This window comes from Epinephelus lanceolatus, chromosome 3 (genome assembly GCF_041903045.1).
Source record: "Epinephelus lanceolatus isolate andai-2023 chromosome 3, ASM4190304v1, whole genome shotgun sequence".
In the NCBI taxonomy this organism is placed as follows: Eukaryota; Metazoa; Chordata; class Actinopteri; order Perciformes; family Serranidae; genus Epinephelus; species Epinephelus lanceolatus.
This window is the reverse complement of record NC_135736.1, coordinates 5395560-5413152: the sequence shown is the minus strand read 5'-3', so window position 1 is coordinate 5413152 and position 17593 is coordinate 5395560. Positions and strand designations below refer to the sequence as shown.

The window sequence follows — 17593 nt, the reverse complement described above, 5'->3', positions numbered from 1 at the left end:
TACTCTAGTTCGGAGAAAATGGACTCTGAGCAGTAGAGTGGTGGAATTGTATGGACTGTGGATATGAAGAAGAGACAATTCCGGGGGAACATATTGAACTGGTACTGTACAAACGAAGAGACTGGTAACAGACTAAAAGAACTGAGGCCGATGTGAGTTCTGTTACATTGGAGAGTTGATCTGATTGGGATCCAGAGTACAGTAACTGATGTTTAGTGGTCAAGGTTTAGATGAGCCAGATACTTTGATAAATGGGTACTAATTGAACTGAATGTCAAGTGCCATTTTAAAATAAGTAATACCATGTTTTCAGTGAGAAAAGTTAATGTGCTGTGAAAAGGTGCACTTTGGGTATCTGAAATGTCTGGAGACATTTATTATTGGGGGGGAGAGTGTGGCATACAGAGCAATCAGTGGGTTGATATACCTACATAAATATTATTCATATGTTTCATTTGCAATTCATGTTGTACAGCTCATGTTCAGAGTGTGGTGTTATTGTCTGGGTGTTTTCTGATAAGGTAAGAGGCTGGTTTATTGGTTGAAAAATGTAGTGTTATCTATTAGTATGCATTGTCTAACTCTGACCAGCAGAGGGCGCGTGCGCTACACTGTGTGTGCAGGGACAAGGGAAGGATCGCGGGAATACGTTCAGGAAACGAGAACACACACTTGAGTGTAAAGTACTGTGAGTGTGGTGAACTGTGATGATTAATATACTGTATTTTTGCTCTTGGCAGGTAAGCAGGGAGAGTTAGAATTGGTTAAGTAATGAATGAATATGTTATGTGATAGTTTACAATCTCGGTTGGACTCAATGTGGTTCCAAAGAAAAAGAATGTTTAAGAACGCTATTTGTTCAGCGAACGTAACGTACTGAAAATGGCGGCTAGCTAGTAGTTAGCACTGGGTGCCTGGTTACCTCGTTGCCTTGAGTGAGCGTGAGGCTGGAGAGTAGAACTATGAGCCGGTCTTAAGAGTTCATGCTGTTTGCGTACAGTTCATAGGTGAATAAATTAATAACTTATGTGATGTTAAAATAGATACATGATTGATTTGGTTAATGTGACAGTGTTAAGTAGACATGATTGGCTGACTGTGTATTTACGAGACAAGTTGATATTGAAGGTACATGATGAAACTGGTCTGGAATAGAGATGAAACATACATGATTTATTGTTTTGATGTTGGTGTAGATGTTCATAATTTTCCTGTGTTAGAATATTGAATACGTTCAGGAAACGAGAACACACACTTGAGTGTAAAGTACTGTGAGTGTGGCGAACTGTGATGATTAATATACTGTATTTTTGCTCTTGGCAGAACAAAATAAAAGACTTCAAATTAAATGTGTAGTGGAGGGCAGCTTCACTCTGCATCATGCTACATATTTTGGTAGCAGAGGATGGTTCATTCAGCCCACGGCCCAGCCCCATAGAAGAATAGAAAGACAGAGGAGGACCATGGAGGAAGCTAGGGATGAAGTAAGCAGGATACTGCTGACGCTGGAGGAGACGGAGCTCTCTTCCCTGTGTGAGCATCTAAAGTGTAACGCACCTGTTGAGGGGTTTGCCAGCAAAACAAGACGCGCCCTCATCAGGTTGGTGGAGACGACGTTAGATGAAATCGAAGTGGATGAAGAGTCCACAGAATCATATCAACAGTATCTGCAGCGTGTACTGTCCTACCTGGCCTCCCTGAAGCCTGTGCCGGCTCAGGCTGAGATTGTAGTTCAGGGAACAACAATGTATTGTTGTTTATCATTGTTTATCAACAATGTACGTTCTTTATCAACGTATTCAATATTCTAACTGTTAGAATATTGAATACGTTCAGGAAACAAGAACACACACTTGAGTGTAAAGTACTGTGAGTGTGGCGAACTGTGATGATTAATATACTGTATTTTTGCTCTTGGCAGAACAAAATAAAAGACTTCAAATTAAATGTGTAGTGGAGGGCAGCTTCACTCTGCATCACGCTACATATGCAGACACGTGTATGGGCTGAAATATGTGCCTCCAGAAACTGAATTTGAATCATTTATATTTGAATTTGTAAACTTGAATAATTGCATTGAAAAACTGAATTTGAATCACATAATTTGAAATTGTATTGTTTAATTTGAATCATTGCATTGAAAAACTGAATCTGAATAGTATAATTTGAAATTGAATTTATTAGTTTGGAACTGAAGTCCAATCAAATTTGATCCTCACTGAAAATTCAACTCTCTATATATCTTCACATTCAGTTCTCACAATTCAATTTCAAATTTACTGTGACAGACATCCGGGTACCTGAAGGATGAAGGAAGAGCAATCGAGCGCAGATACACAGGACTCCTCTTCGGCCAATCAGCACCTACGTTTTTGAGCACGTAGGAAGAAGCGCTCGCTCGCCTTGCCCAAGCGGCAACCTCCGGGGGTGACGACTGATGGTTTTGGTCTCTATAGCTCATGCCGCATTCGTTTGGCAATCAAGGCCGGTCATTCCTTGTCGGATTTATATGACCTTATGACACGTCTGATCTGAAAGCATTTCATTTCAACAGTCCAGAAAACATGGCGGCGCGCCTTAAGTTTGTTTTTGTTTGCATGGCTGCTGAGTAAGGGAGACTTTGCTGGTTCAAACGACTTTAGGCTACAACGGGCTTGCACAGACTTTTTTTCCAACGCAAATCAACAGTGGAAATACAAATGCCATTGCAAAGTACTTGTATGATTTTTACAACACAAATGCTTAATTAAACAGCATATTCGAGGACAAATTGAGGACAAATAACTTTGTTTACCATTTACAATGTGCGCAGCCATCTTCGTCGTGACGTCAATTCTACCGACTCGGTCTACCTGGACCTTGCCTGAGTTTGGCCCTGTCCAAATACCCGCACTTGCGCCCTTGTGATGGAGACATCACAAGTGGCCGTGACCTCAACACCGGTGATGCACTGAAAGAAATTAACATGTTGTAACAAGTATAACACTGCCTTTCTTTCACAATTTCTACATTTCTTTATCATGTTCTAGATGATAATCTCACAATGCACTGTTCATAACAGTAACGTACATTTCAGTCCCCTTCGGACTTTTATCAATGTCAAAATCATAAATATGCGCGCTGTTTGCAACAGCGGTGTGGGCACAAGCATATAATCTTTAATGTCAGTCGTTATGCACACTGCAAATCCAACTACTAACTCGAATTTCTTGTTTGGTATCAACAAAACATTCATGGTGAGAAAGAACACTACCGTTAAATGGATATCATCACATGTGACATCACATGTGACTTGTAGACTAGCTCCGCCTGCTCTGCGTTGCTAAAATGATAGCTGAAACAATGCTAACGTGCTAGTCGCCTGTAATTGTAAACATGATTTGTTTATGCTCGCTGATGAAACGAAACGTTCCTACAAAGTAGCTATAACATTAACAACAGCTGAAAAAGGTCGTTAAAATATATGGTAAAATGCCAAATTACTGTATTTGTCCCAGCCGCATCCATGGTCAAGCCAGTATGGGCAAAGAGCATGGATACCAAGAGGCGAAGCTCAATAGAACGCCCCATAGCAACAGACTCGCCCATGTTTTCGTCCTACCGCCGCCATTTTGGATTGTCAGCAGACCGCAACAGACCCGCTTGCATACAAAAACACACAGACAAACTGAAGTATATCGCTATTAATTATGCTTACAATGCTACTCACCTCATGATAGCTTGGTCACAGCTGCTTTTTCACATTTTTGTAAAGCAAAATATAGACGGCCTAGATGGCATCTCTACATATTACATCCACTTATGAGAAGATTAACTTAATTACTCCTTCAAAATCACCCCATAAGCCAATCTACCAAAAAATAAAAATAAAAAAAAAAATCAGTATTTTAACTAGAAACACATTAATGGCGACGTCACATAGTCAGGAATATAGATTTATTTACAGTTTGTACAGTACGGGGACAGTAATAATAATAATAATAATAATAATAATAGGCTATTTTAATATGATATATTTTAATGCTAAAGCAGTAATCAGTTCTGATATAAATGGTCCAAGAGGCCATATATGTATATAAGTATATATATATGTATATATATATATATATATACACATATGTGTATGTATATACATATACATATTAAATTGATATTAAAACACTTTAAAACTTACACCTCAGGAGTTCTTACCTGTCGGGATCCTTCGGGAAACGGTGGAAGGCCAGGTGCGGGGTGTTCCACTGATAGTTGTTGCAGATAATTGCACTACACTGTTTTCTTTTACTTTTTTCTCCTCTCTCCTTGACATCTTGCATGTTGTCTGGGCGCAACAGTCCAAGCTCAACAGTCCAAAATGGCGGCAGCGCCCCTAGTGGCTGTTGGCAAAAATTCAATGGAGCTTCGCCTCTTGGTATCCATGCTCTTTCGTATGGGTCAAGGCGAGCAAGCGCTTCTTCCTACGTGCTCAAAAACGTAGGTGCTGATTGGCCGAAGAGCAGTCCTGTGTATCTGCGCTCGATTGCTCTTCCTTCATCCTTCAAGTACCCGGATGTCTGTCACAGTAAATTTGAAATTGAATTGTGAGAACTGAATGTGAAGATACATAGAGTTGAATTTTCAGTGAGGATCAAATTTGATTGGACTTCAGTTCCAAACTAATAAATTCAATTTCAAATTATACTATTCAGATTCAGTTTTTCAATGCAATGATTCAAATTAAACAATACAATTTCAAATTATGTGATTCAAATTCAGTTTTTCAATGCAATTATTCAAGTTTAGAAATTCAAATTCAAATATAAACGATTCAAATTCAGTTTCTGGAGGCACATATTTCAGCCCATACACGTGCACTTAAAAAGTAGAAACAACCCAAGTCATGAAATGCAATTAAAGTATGGTTGTGTTAGGCAATGTTGGGTTAGTTATATTCATAGCTGGTGGATTGTTTTTTGTTTTTTCCCCTTGCAACTCCACCTCCCTCCAAAGGCCTACTCCCCCTCCTCTATTACGTCCTGATGGGATGTTTTCATCAGATTTTATTGCAAAAAATAAGCTCTGTGGCAAACAAAAGTTTATGTTACTTACACATTTTGTTCAGCAAGATAATCTCCACAAATGAACACCACTTTTATGATACTGAAGCATAAATGCAGTCGCGAGAAGTAAATAGCTAGCGTTAGGCTATAAACAAAAAATACTATGAGCGCATGACTAACGTCACCACCACAACAAGGCTGTAAAACCGTGTTTGGTGTGATGATGTTCCAACACGTTATTATCACAAGTTGTCACATATTGTTGCTTTGTCAGTGGACTGTCACGGCTATATATTTTAGACTAGGTATCCTCCTGCATCAACTGTTGATGTTCAGGGATGCCACCACCAATTCTAGGACATAAACAAAAGCACATGGTTAGGTTTAGAAAAAACATCATGGTTTGGCTCTACATTCAATCAATCAATCAATCAATCAATCAAATTTATAAAGCCCAATATCACAAATCACAATTTGCCTCACAGGGCTTTACAGCATACGACATCCCTCTGTCCTTTGGACCCTCACAGAGGATAAGGAAAAACTCCCCAAAAAAACCTTTAACGGGGGAAAGAAAATGGTAGAAACCTCAGGAAGAGCAACTGAGGAGGGATCCCTCTTCCAGGACAGACAGACATGCAATAGATGTCGTACAGAACAGATCAACATGATAAATTAACAGTAATCCATATGACACAATGAGACGGAAAGAGAGACAGAGAAAGAGAGAGATGCAGGACAGACAGTAATGACAGTAGCTTACAACAGCAATAATGAAAGTAATAATATAATTAATATTACAGACTATTGTGGTACAATATGTTGAAAGTATATTTTAATATCTGATAGTATACATATGTGACAATAATCATATGTGTATAATGACAGTAGAAGTATGACTAATGATAACAGCAGCAGCAGGAGGCATCTGGCAGGACCACGGCGGCAGCACAACCACACACGTCACACTATCCAGGCGCCGCTGCGATATAAGTTAACCTGCGAGACAGTGAAGCACAAAGGCTCCGGAGAAGAAGCCAGTAGCAAGATGCAGTAACAGGACATGAGAGAGAGAGAGAGAGAGAGAGAGAAGGAGAGAAGATGCCCGGTGTATCATAGGAGGTCCCCCAGCAGACTAGGCCTAAGTCAGCCTAACTTGGGGCTGGTACAAGGCAAGCCTGAGCCAGCCCTAACTATAAGCTTTATCAAAGAGGAAAGTCTTAAGTCTAGTCTTAAATGTGGAGACGGTGTCTGCCTCCCGGACCGCAACAGGAAGATGATTCCACAGGAGAGGAGCGTGATACAGTCAGGTCCATAATTATTTGGACAATGATACAGTTGTCATCATTTTGGCTCTGTACACCACCACAGTGGGTTTTAAATGAAACAATGAATACCTGCTTAAAGTGCAGACTCTCAGCTTTCATTTAAGGCTTTTTTCAAAAATGTAGTATGAACCGTGTAGGAATGACAACCATTTCTTCACACAGTCCCCCAACTTTAAGGGCTCATAAGTATTTGGACAAACTAACATAATCATCAATTAAACAGTCAGTTTTAATACTTGGTTGCAAATCCTTTACAGTCAATGACTGCCTCAAATGTTGGACACATAGACATCACCAGATGCTGGGTTTCTTCCCTGGTGATGCTCTGCCAACCCTTTACTGCAGCCGTCTGCACTTCCTGCTTGTGTTTTGGATGTTTTGCCCTCAGTTTTGGCTTCAGCAAGAGAAATGCATGCTCAATTGGATTCAGGTCAGATGATATGACTTGGCCATTGCAGAACATTCCACTTCTTTGCCTTAAAAATGTCTTTGGTTGCTTTTGCAGTATGCTTCAGGTCATTGTCCAACTGCACTGTGAAGCATCGTCCAATGAGTTTTGAAGCATTTAGTTGAATCTGAGCAGATAATGGTGCCCCAAACACTTCAGCTTTCATCCTGATGCTCTTGTAAGCAAGACAAGACTTCACTAGAATAAATACAGAGGGTTTATCACAAGATGCAAACCATTGGTTAGTCTTAAAAATGGAAGGCCAGATTAGAGTTTGTCAAAAACCATCTAAAAAGCCTGTACAGTTGTGGAACAGCATACTATGGACAGATAAAACAAAGATCAACTACCAGAATGATGGGAAGACAAGAGAAGGAAGAAGGGAAGGAACTGCTCATGATCCAAAGCACACCACCTCATCAGTGAAGCATGGTGGAGGTACTGTTATGTCATGGCCATGTATGGCTGCCAGTGGAACTGGTTCTCTTGTATTTATTGATGATGTGACTGCTGACAAGAGCAGCAGGATGAAAGCTGAAGTGTTTGGGGCACCATTATCTGCTCAGATTCAACCAAATGTTTCAAAACTCATTGAACGATGCTTCACAGTGCAGTTGGACAATGGCCTGAAGCATACAGCAAAAGCAACCAAAGACATTTTTAAGGCAAAGAAGTGGAATGTTCTGCAATGGCCAAGTCATATCATCTGACCTGAATCCAATTGAGCATGCATTTCTCTTGCTGAAGCCAAAACTGAGGGCAAAACACCCAAAACACAAGCAGGAAGTGCAGACGGCTGCAGTAAAGGGCTGGCAGAGCATCACCAGGGAAGAAACCCAGCATCTGATGATGCCTATGTGTCCAACACTTGAGGCAGTCATTGACTGTAAAGGATTTGCAACCAAGTATTAAAACTGACTGTTTAATTGATGATTATGTTAGTTTGTCCAAATACTTATGAGCCCTTAAAGTTGGGGGACTGTGTGAAGAAATGGTTGTCATTCCTACACGGTTCATACTACATTTTTGAAAAAAAGCCTTAAATGAAAGCTGAGAGTCTGCACTTTAAGCAGGTATTCATTGTTTCATTTAAAACCCATTGTGGTGGTGTACAGAGCCAAAATGATGACAACTGTATCATTGTCCAAATAATTATGGACCTGACTGTAGCTGAAGGCTCTGGCTCCTTTAGGGACCATGAGTAACCCTGCATTCTCAGAGCGCAGTGTCCTGGTGGGATAATATGGCACTATGAGCTCTCTAAGATATGATGGAGCCTGACCATTTAGAGCTTTTTAAGTTAACATTAGGATTTTAAATACATACAGGAAGTGAACACTGGGCTCCCAGGTGAAAGTCCAGTGTTTAGTATAGAGGTTTTTCTTTTTTTCAGACAAAGAGGTTAGGAGATGTTGCTTTACCTTGACATGTTTCGACTGTTTACTTCAGTCTTCTTCAGAAGCGTCATCTGACGTGTCGTGACGTGTCTTTATCAGCTGGTGTTTCCCTGAAGGCATGACTGGCTTGGCAATCTGACAGATCTGCCAGGCCGGTCACGCCCCCCGCCGCACGATGGTCTCTGGTGGAGAGCGTCCCAGGTGTGCGACAGCATTAAAGCCCTATCATCCTGGTTGATGGTGTCCTGGCCTGCTTCCTGATCTCTATGGCCTCCTTGATCCTTGACCTTGATTGCCAGATCGACAGAAAGTCGTCAAATTAAATACCCATTGTGCCTAAGCCAGTCATGTGACATGCCACACCTGTTGCCCATATTTATAATAAAATTAAAAATTAAAAAAAAAAATTATATATATATATATATATATATATATATACAGTGTATATATATATATATATACATACATATATATAACTTAACAGTATATATGTATGATACATATATATATCATACATATGTCTGAAAAACACATCTTGATACATCACAGTTGCTGCTCACCAGCAGCAGCAGAATGCATTACAGAATGCTTTCTTTATTAAAACCCTTCTAAATGGGAGCTGCTTAGGGTGCAGATTTGTTATTTGTTTTCACCTTTGCCAAATGTTAGCATGCAGCTCACCACTGTTCTTAAGTACAAACTTGTAGAGTTATTAGCATGGCCGTAGGCTCTGAGTCCGGTTGACCTAGGATACCCTGTGCTTGAGACATAAGTGCACTGCAGCATAGGAAAACAGAGAAAATGGACAAACTATCTGAGCTTATGGAGGTTTACTGAGCTGGAGCTTAAAAGTGAGTTCCTCATAATTAAAGCAGTCACGATATGCTGTCCTCTATCATAAATGATGATAAACAACAATTTAATGAGGTCAGGTTAAAAAAAAAGGTTTTTGGAAGTGACTGCAAATGAGCAAACGATGCAATAAGATTAAGAGTCCACACCAACAACACTCGCCTCACCCTCACAAGTTCACCAACACCCTGTTTGTGATCACAGGCTGCTGTTTGATGGTGATGAGATAGAAATGTGATACTGTGGCTCTACAAACTTGTTGCTCAGTGACCTTCTGCTGATAGGAATACGGGAAATTGGTTATTTTTCTACACTTACATTGGGCTGACCCAATGAAATGTCTCAGCCCTTCCTCCTCTGTCGCCCCCTCCCCGCTCATTTTCTGAGTTCTCCTGAGTGCGAGTAGCTGGCTGTTGGCCTTGTGCACAGTGGTGGAGTGCATAGCCTTCTAGCGTACACTGATGGATAAATCACCAAAGCGCAAGGGAGGTGCGGAGAAGCTACGGGAGAAAAGGCGTAAGAATATCCAGGCAGATGCAGCCATGTGTTAGTGGAACTATCCCTTTATGATGCTGCCACCATGTTCCAGACCCAGAACATGATACACTCTAAGCAAATTCAGGGTCTTGAAATAAACCTTTTTTGTATCTTTCCCCTGATTATTTTCAATAATCTTGCTGCAGGTTTGTTTGGAATGCTCAACCAACCTTTTGGCCCAACCAACCAGCTCAAACCATTGACCTCCTCATTGCTATTTAACTTCAACAACAAAATGCTGACTGAATTTCTTTAAAACTTCAATCATCAGTATTTGTGGTGGAGGTTTTGTTAAGTAGTCAGGATGTAAAAGAAGTAGCCTTGTCTTGAGCTTGACAGTCATGCTCATTTTCAGATGATCCCCATGATTTTATAATTCTTAATAACCAATCTATACACTGAACAGATTTTCAAGTCACAGTAAATATTTTCTAATATAGTAACTTATATCAGATTTGGGTAACACTTTATATTAAGGTACTGTAATAAGCGTTATTTAATGCTTAATAAGCACCAATTAACCAGTTAATGAGCACTTATAAGAAAGAATAAGATGTTTATTACCATTAATAAGACTATATAAGTGTTAATTTAAAATCCTACTGTTAACTTATGAAGCTCTAACTGGTCAAGCTCCATCATATCTTAGTGAGCTCATAGTGCCATATTATCCCACCAGAACACTGCGCTCTGAGAACGCAGGGTTACTCGTGGTCCCTAAAGTCTCCAAAAGTAGATCAGGAGCTAGAGCCTTCAGCTATCAGGCTCCTCTCCTGTGGAATCATCTTCCTGTTACGGTCCGGGAGGCAGACACCGTCTCCACATTTAAGACTAGACTTAAGACTTTCCTCTTTGATAAAGCTTATAGTTAGGGCTGGCTCAGGCTTGCCCTGTACCAGCCCCTAGTTAGGCTGACTTAGGCCTAGTCTGCCGGAGGACCCCCCCCATAATACACCGGGCACCTTCTCTCCTTCTCTCCTTCTCTCTCTCTCTCTCTCTCGTATTCTATTACTGCATCTTGCTAACTCGGCCATTCTGGATGTCACTAACTCGGCTTCTTCTGCGGAGCCTTTGTGCTCCACTGTCTCTCAGATTAACTCATATCGCAGCGGTGCCTGGACAGCGTGACGTGTGTGGTTGTGCTGCTGCCGTGGTCCTGCCAGATGCCTCCTGCTGCTGCTGCCATCATTAGTCATTAGTCATACTTCTACTGTTATTATACACATATGATTATTGTCACACATGTATACTGCCAGATATTAATACATACTTTCAACATATTGTACCACAGTAGCCAGAACTATAACTATAATATTATTACTTTCAATAATGTTGTTGTAACCTACTGTCATTACCTGCATCTCTACTGGTAATTTATTATGCTGATCTGTTCTGTACGACATCTATTGCACGTCTGTCTGTCCTGGAAGAGGGATCCCTCCTCAGTTGCTCTTCCTGAGGTTTCTACCGTTTTTTCCCCATTAAAGGGTTTTTTTTGGGGAGTTTTTCCTTATCCGCTGCGAGGGTCATAAGGACAGAGGGATGTCATATGCTGTAAAGCCCTGTGAGGCAAATTGTGATTTGTGATATTGGGCTTTATAAATAAAATTGATTGATTGATTGATTGATTAATTATAGCATAATTAACACAGTTATTATTGCAAATAGGAGCATTATAAGCACTTAATAGAAACTTGATAACAGTTTATAAAGCTATCCTAAATATTAATTAATAAGATGTCTATTTACATTAATTATGATTTATAAGGGTTAATTAAAGAATAATAACCATTATTATTTATTTATTTATTACTGGTTTATAAGACACTATAAGACCCTATCAGATTAAATTAATAAGGTGTTATTAATAGTTAACAATGATCCTTTGCAGCCACCGGATCTAAAGTGGGAACAATGTCCTATAAAGGTTAATAAATCATTAATATGCTCTCGGGCTCGAAACTAACGGTGTCCTGACGTCCCGGAGACTATAAAAATTGCTACTGGGACATAAAGATGATGTGTCTGGGACAATTACGGGACAGCAAAAATCTCAACGTTGCTTTTGTTGCTTGAATAATTGACCTATGGCTAAGTCCCGCCCTCAAACGCAATGAGCCAATCACAGTGCATATAGCCATTCCCATACACGCGGACATTCTCTGCCTTGACTTTCATTGAAATGCATTACAGAAAGTCAGTTTTGTTCGGTTTTATGAGCTTTTCGGAGATTTGAATTTTAAAAATGGTCAAACGGTGTGCATGGGGTACATGCAACTCCGACACAAGGTATCCTGAGAGGCTGGGCGACGAGGTGTATTTTTTATACTTTAAACCACATCTCTACAGAGAAAAGGATCTCATTTGGATAAAGTTGTGCGGTAATGTTAGACCACAACATCAACTCAACGTGAATAAGATTAACAATGATGTCCACATCTGTTCTAAGGTAAGTCAACATCGTGTTTGAGGCAACATATTGTCACTTTGCTAGAAAGAAATATAAAGTTATCTTTAACATCTCTAGCTAACATTAACTAAAGTTAGCCCAATGTTAGCTCCTAGCTGCGTTGTTCATCATGTCACCTTGTTTGCTGGGAGTTCATTAGCCTGTTTTGTTCTAGTTTTGTACTTTGGTGATCGTACATCATTAGGGTTGCCACCTTGGATTTGTGGAAAAAAGGGACACTCGACCAAATGTTTGAGGTGGAGGGCTCGGCCATTATTACCAGTTCAGACTGACCAATGAACATGAAATTCGGACATAGGAGACCAGATTTACCATCATTTAATGTCCTACTATGTGGCTGTGTTTTATATTAATTTTTATATCAATGAAAAAAACAAATCTGTGTTACTAAATTCTTACATTTTTACATGTATCTCAGCATAGCAAGTTGGAAGTTGACATATTCTGCCATATCTGAAGAGGGGAGACTCTCTGGAATCTGGCAATATAAGAACCATGATGGTGAGACATTCTGTCACTTCACAGTTGTCCAAAACATATGGTTTGTGCCAGGTGGACATGATTGCCAGTATTTTTTCATTATTGCAAGAAATTCCATTGACTCATTCACAAGTCAAAAATGTGTTTTATCTGAAAGAAACATGCAATATTTACATCCAAGATAATAGTGATAATGATGTCTTCCAAGATAATATTTGCCACTTTGATTGCAGTAAAAAAAAAAATTGGGCATGGGGGGGGGGGGGGGGGGGGGGGGGCACGTGTCCCCCTCAATGAATATGGTGACTACGGCCCTGTCATGCATGCATAATTAGGCTGCAGTTGGCAATGGTGAAGTGGCTGGTCTTGTCATTCAAAGTTTGATGGAGTGTCAACTGGACAATATGGAGATATTTGCATCCTGAAAACTGGACTACAAATGTGGATAGACAGGGAGAAACACACGCAAGCTTAAAGGGCCACTGTGTAAAATGGGTTGAAAACTGTTGAAAACAGTGACATCAGTGGTCAAATTCTAGATTGCAGGGCTCACTCGCTCACCCCTCCTGTCGGGTAAATGACGGTGGCCTCGTAGGGACAAAAAGCCTTGCGCACGAGTTTTTCAGGCTATCTAGCGACGAGGTGAATATTTATTTAGAAATCTAAACCATGTTATGATATTGTAATGAATCCCTCACGAGCAGGAGACCAGAGTAGTGTTCGGGAAAAAGGCCCATTTATTTGAGCACTCCAAAAACTCCGGTAACACTCCAGGGGGTAAAAGACTCCGTCCCAAACTCTGACTCTTCTAGCGTAACAGACACACTTCATACACACATACTCGTTTATCATACAGAGTGGGGACCCCCCTCCCCTCTCTGCTCCACCAACCTCCAGCCCACACACTGACTGACAGCGTAGCAGCTGTTTATTTAGCCTAGCAATATCTCTGGACTATAGTAGCTGCAATGGATGACTTTGAACGCGGTTTTGAAGAGTTTCTTGTAGCGGACACAGACCCAGAGCCATACCTGTTTGAGCCGGAGCATACAGATGAGGAACTCCATGTGTTTGATGCTGAGCGGGCGAGAAGAGAGGTTGAATGCACAGAATGGGATTCGGTGCTACTGCTACCATCGTTGGGGAGATATATCATCAGGAGGAAAAGCACTGCAGAGAGTGCATCACAAGGAGTGAAGTTACGTCTTCTTTTCCTCGCAGATGACGGTTCAGGTTCATTCTCTCCTGTTGCATGGTAAGTGTGGTCCATTCGCAAACTTTATAACTAAAAAACTTTTCACTACTCTCTATCGACGAACTACTAACACTCTCTGCTGTTTCCTCCTCCTTCTTCCTTCCTTCCGCTGTCTTCGTTGGTTCATTTATACACGCGAAACGCGTTCTCTGGCTGGCTGGATTGTCCGCTCGGTCTGCCTTACATACATGGCGGCGCAAGATGGCGACCTCTCTAAAGCAAGGCCCTTGCTATATATATATATATATATATATATATATATATATTTAAAAGCATAATTATAAGGCTATGAAAACCAAACAAATTTTATTTTATAGCGATTATACACTTATATAAACATATTAATGGGTAGAATATTCAGATTCAGATTCAGATTGACAATAAACCATGCCAAATATTACACACTGGCCCTTTAAGACGTGGTAAGATACGATATTCCTCACTATATGAAGTGACTGATAACAACATCTGTATAATGGGTTGTAAAGAAATTCATCAGGTTTTTATTTGGTAGACAATTAATCTGTATTTATAGTGTGATGGGATGACAGCACAATGATGTGTGTGGTATCATTGGAGAGCTCTGCTCCTGCGCTTTCATGTGATATGCGTGGCATTTCTGTGCAACCCTGCATTCGCCAGTAATCCATCCAAGAGTATTGTGTGTGCAAAGCTGTATGAAAGCTCTGTTATAGATAATTTTAGTGTAACTTTATCTTTTTTTTTTCGCTGTGAAAACATTCGGAAAGCTACGATTCCGCTGTTTCATGTGATATGCGTGGCTTCTCGCTGTGACGTACGGTCGTGGAGAAAATCCACAGAGAAGAACAGGTGTGAATTTGGATGCACTATGCGTCGTTCGGGCCCGTAGGTTTAAATATAAATGGAAAAAATACAAATTAAAACATGATCAGATGTACAAATATACTAAGTGAACTGTTAGGACTTCCCACAGCTCCTCTCACCTCTTTGCTGTCTCTCTGACACAGATGTTCTTGAGCCTGTTGCACTGATTCAGGATGGACTCCTTGGCCTGCTGCTGCTGCATTTTCCCCAAAAAACGGGACAAATTGTGTCCCGGGAGAGATATTTTTTTTCCCGGGACAGCTGATGAAAAAAGAGAACAATTCTGGGAAAAACGGGATGGGTGGCAACTCTATACATCATTGTTAGCTCTAGTTAAGCTAACGTTAACTTCTGGAGCGTAGCTTCATTAATTTATCTGTAATCGCAGAGATAACAAAGGTTGGCAAACGTTATGCTGAATGATTCAATGTAAATACTGTAGCACCAAACTAAAGCGACCTTCACATGATAAGAACAATGTGCTTCGCTCACCGCCAGGTGCGGCGCAGCGGCGTGATCAAAGTTCAAATAATTTCAACTCTGAGCGCAGTGCTCGGGCGGAAAATCCAAGCGGTGCGCGACGCAAAGGGTAGCGGTGCCGCTTTGTCAGGCGTTGCCGCCCTCTCCATAGACAAACAATAGGACAGCCAGTGCAAAGTGGTTTTACAGCTGATCATGTGTAGAGGCCTTAACAGAGAGACACTCTTGGTAAAGATGGTAAAAAGGCCTATATCCTTTTCTCATATTCTGAGCCAAAAACCTTAACTTCAGTGGCACTTTAACTTGTTGTCTTTGATGGCAACGGCAACGACATGTGGTTCACAAGCGTACACTGTGACCTGTAAATTTTGGCTTGTAATTTAAGCTTTTCATTGACCTTCTCAACAATAAAATGATGAATATATCCCTCCAATGCGTAGTTTAGGCCCTTTTGGTTACTTTTCAATGAGATCTTATCGTTATGTCCCCAAAAATCATCAATTGCCTCCTGCGAAATGCCGTGTACTGTGACACCTGCCATAGCGCTGAATGTTGATAGTTTGTCCGAGTGAGTGGAGGAGGGGGCGCGGCTTAGCCATAGGTCAGAAGACGACCCTGGCTCTTGTAGCCATGCAGGTAAACAAAATAAACTCCCTAGAGAGGAATTAATATGCCATGGTGTATGTTTAGCAATCGTGACAGTGAAAGTTTTTTTCTTCTGTATTTCAGACAGTCCCAGGTCAGCATCTGAAGCAGTTCCTGGAGGGAGTGGGACCTTTTCCCGGAAACATCTTCTCTGGTGTAAAACTCAACAGGAAACAAGTGGATGATGATGACTTCCACAAAGTGAAAGATAAACTAATCAATGTCACTAATCTGTGACATCCTCGCCACGCGGTTTGGCAACCTTGATGAGGGTGTCTTGAAGGCCACTGCCACCATGTTTGACCTAAGCAACTGGCCTGAAGACATCACTGACCTGGCCACCTTTGGCCTGGGTTACAGGAGGCTTTGTGGAACACTGTATTCCCGAACAGTCAATCTAAGTAACAAAACTTTTGAAAAAGCCAAATGAACTCAGATCTGTCATTTTTTTTAGAACTCAACTATTAGGGTTTCCAATCCTTTTTTCCTGTTTTTGACAATAGTGGTTGCATTAAAAATCAATATGAAAAGGAAATATGTCCTTATGTTGTGTTTTCACCACCATTGGTAGGCTGAATTCTCATCACGAGTGAATAAAGCAGCTAACTCTGAATCAATCTGCTCAAAAAAGTTCAAATAACTCATGTTTGTATGCCATTTTGAGGAAATGAGATTCCCATGATCCTTTGCTAAAGAAAATAACAACATACTAGAGTGAAAAGAGCGCATCAGAATTCTTTAGTGTTGAAATAGTGATTGATATCTAGATGTTGCAATAGGTGCATAATTAATAGAATTATTAACTTCAGTGAGTGCATAATAAAGAGTTTATGAATGTCAACAAGACACTGTTCCCACTTTAGATCCAGTAGCTGCAAAGATGCATTATGAGCAGTTAATAAGTGCATAATGATAATTTATTAACGTTTATACGACACTGTTCCCACTTTAGATCCAGTAGCTGCAAAGATGCATTATGAGCTGTTAATAAGTGCATAATGATAATTTAATAACCTTTATACGACACTGTTCCCACTTTAGATCCAGTAGGTGCAAAGATGCATTATGAGCTGTTAAGTGCATAATGATAATTTATTAACCTTTATACGACACTGTTCCCACTTTAGATCCAGTAGCTGCAAAGATGCATTATGAGCTGTTAATAAGTGCATAATGATAATTTATTAACCTTTATACGACACTGTTCCCACTTTAGATCCAGTAGCTGCAAAGATGCATTATGAGCTGTTAATAAGTGCATATTGATAATTTATTAACCTTTATACGACACTGTTCCCACTTTAGATCCAGTAGCTGCAAAGATGCATTATGAGCTGTTAATAAGTGCATATTAATAGTTTATTAACCTTTATATGACACTGTTCCACCTTTAGATTTGGTAGATGCAAAGGATCATTATTTATTATTAATTAGTGCTTAATTAAGCATTTATTAACCGTAATATGACAATTAAATTAACTTCTTATAGTCTCATTAATGTTAATATACACCTTATTAATTTCATCTTATAGGGTCGTATAGTGTGTTATAAACCAGTAATAAACGTGGTTATTATTCTATAATTAACCCTTATAAATTATAATTAATGTAAATAGACATCTTATTAATATTTAGTATAGATTTATAAACTGTTACCAAAGACTCTATTAAGTGCTTATAATGCTCCTATAAGCAATAATAACTCAGTCAGTTATGCTTATACTGTCTTATAAGTGCTCATTAACTGTTAATTTGTGCTTATTAAGCATTAATAAGCGCTTATTACAGTACCTTAATATAAAGTGTTACCCAGATT

At 40.0% G+C, this 17593-nt stretch overlaps 1 pseudogene across 1 annotated transcript in view; it reads left to right on the top strand.

The window, feature by feature from the left end:
- The first annotated feature begins 1463 nt into the window (after positions 1-1463).
- Positions 1464-17593, top strand: part of LOC144459384 (uncharacterized) — a 33990-nt pseudogene continuing 17860 nt past the window's right edge. The window contains exons 1-2 of the transcript XR_013488355.1: positions 1464-1727; positions 15862-15978. The product of XR_013488355.1 is annotated as an uncharacterized LOC144459384 (transcript). The remainder of the gene's footprint in view (positions 1728-15861; positions 15979-17593) is intronic.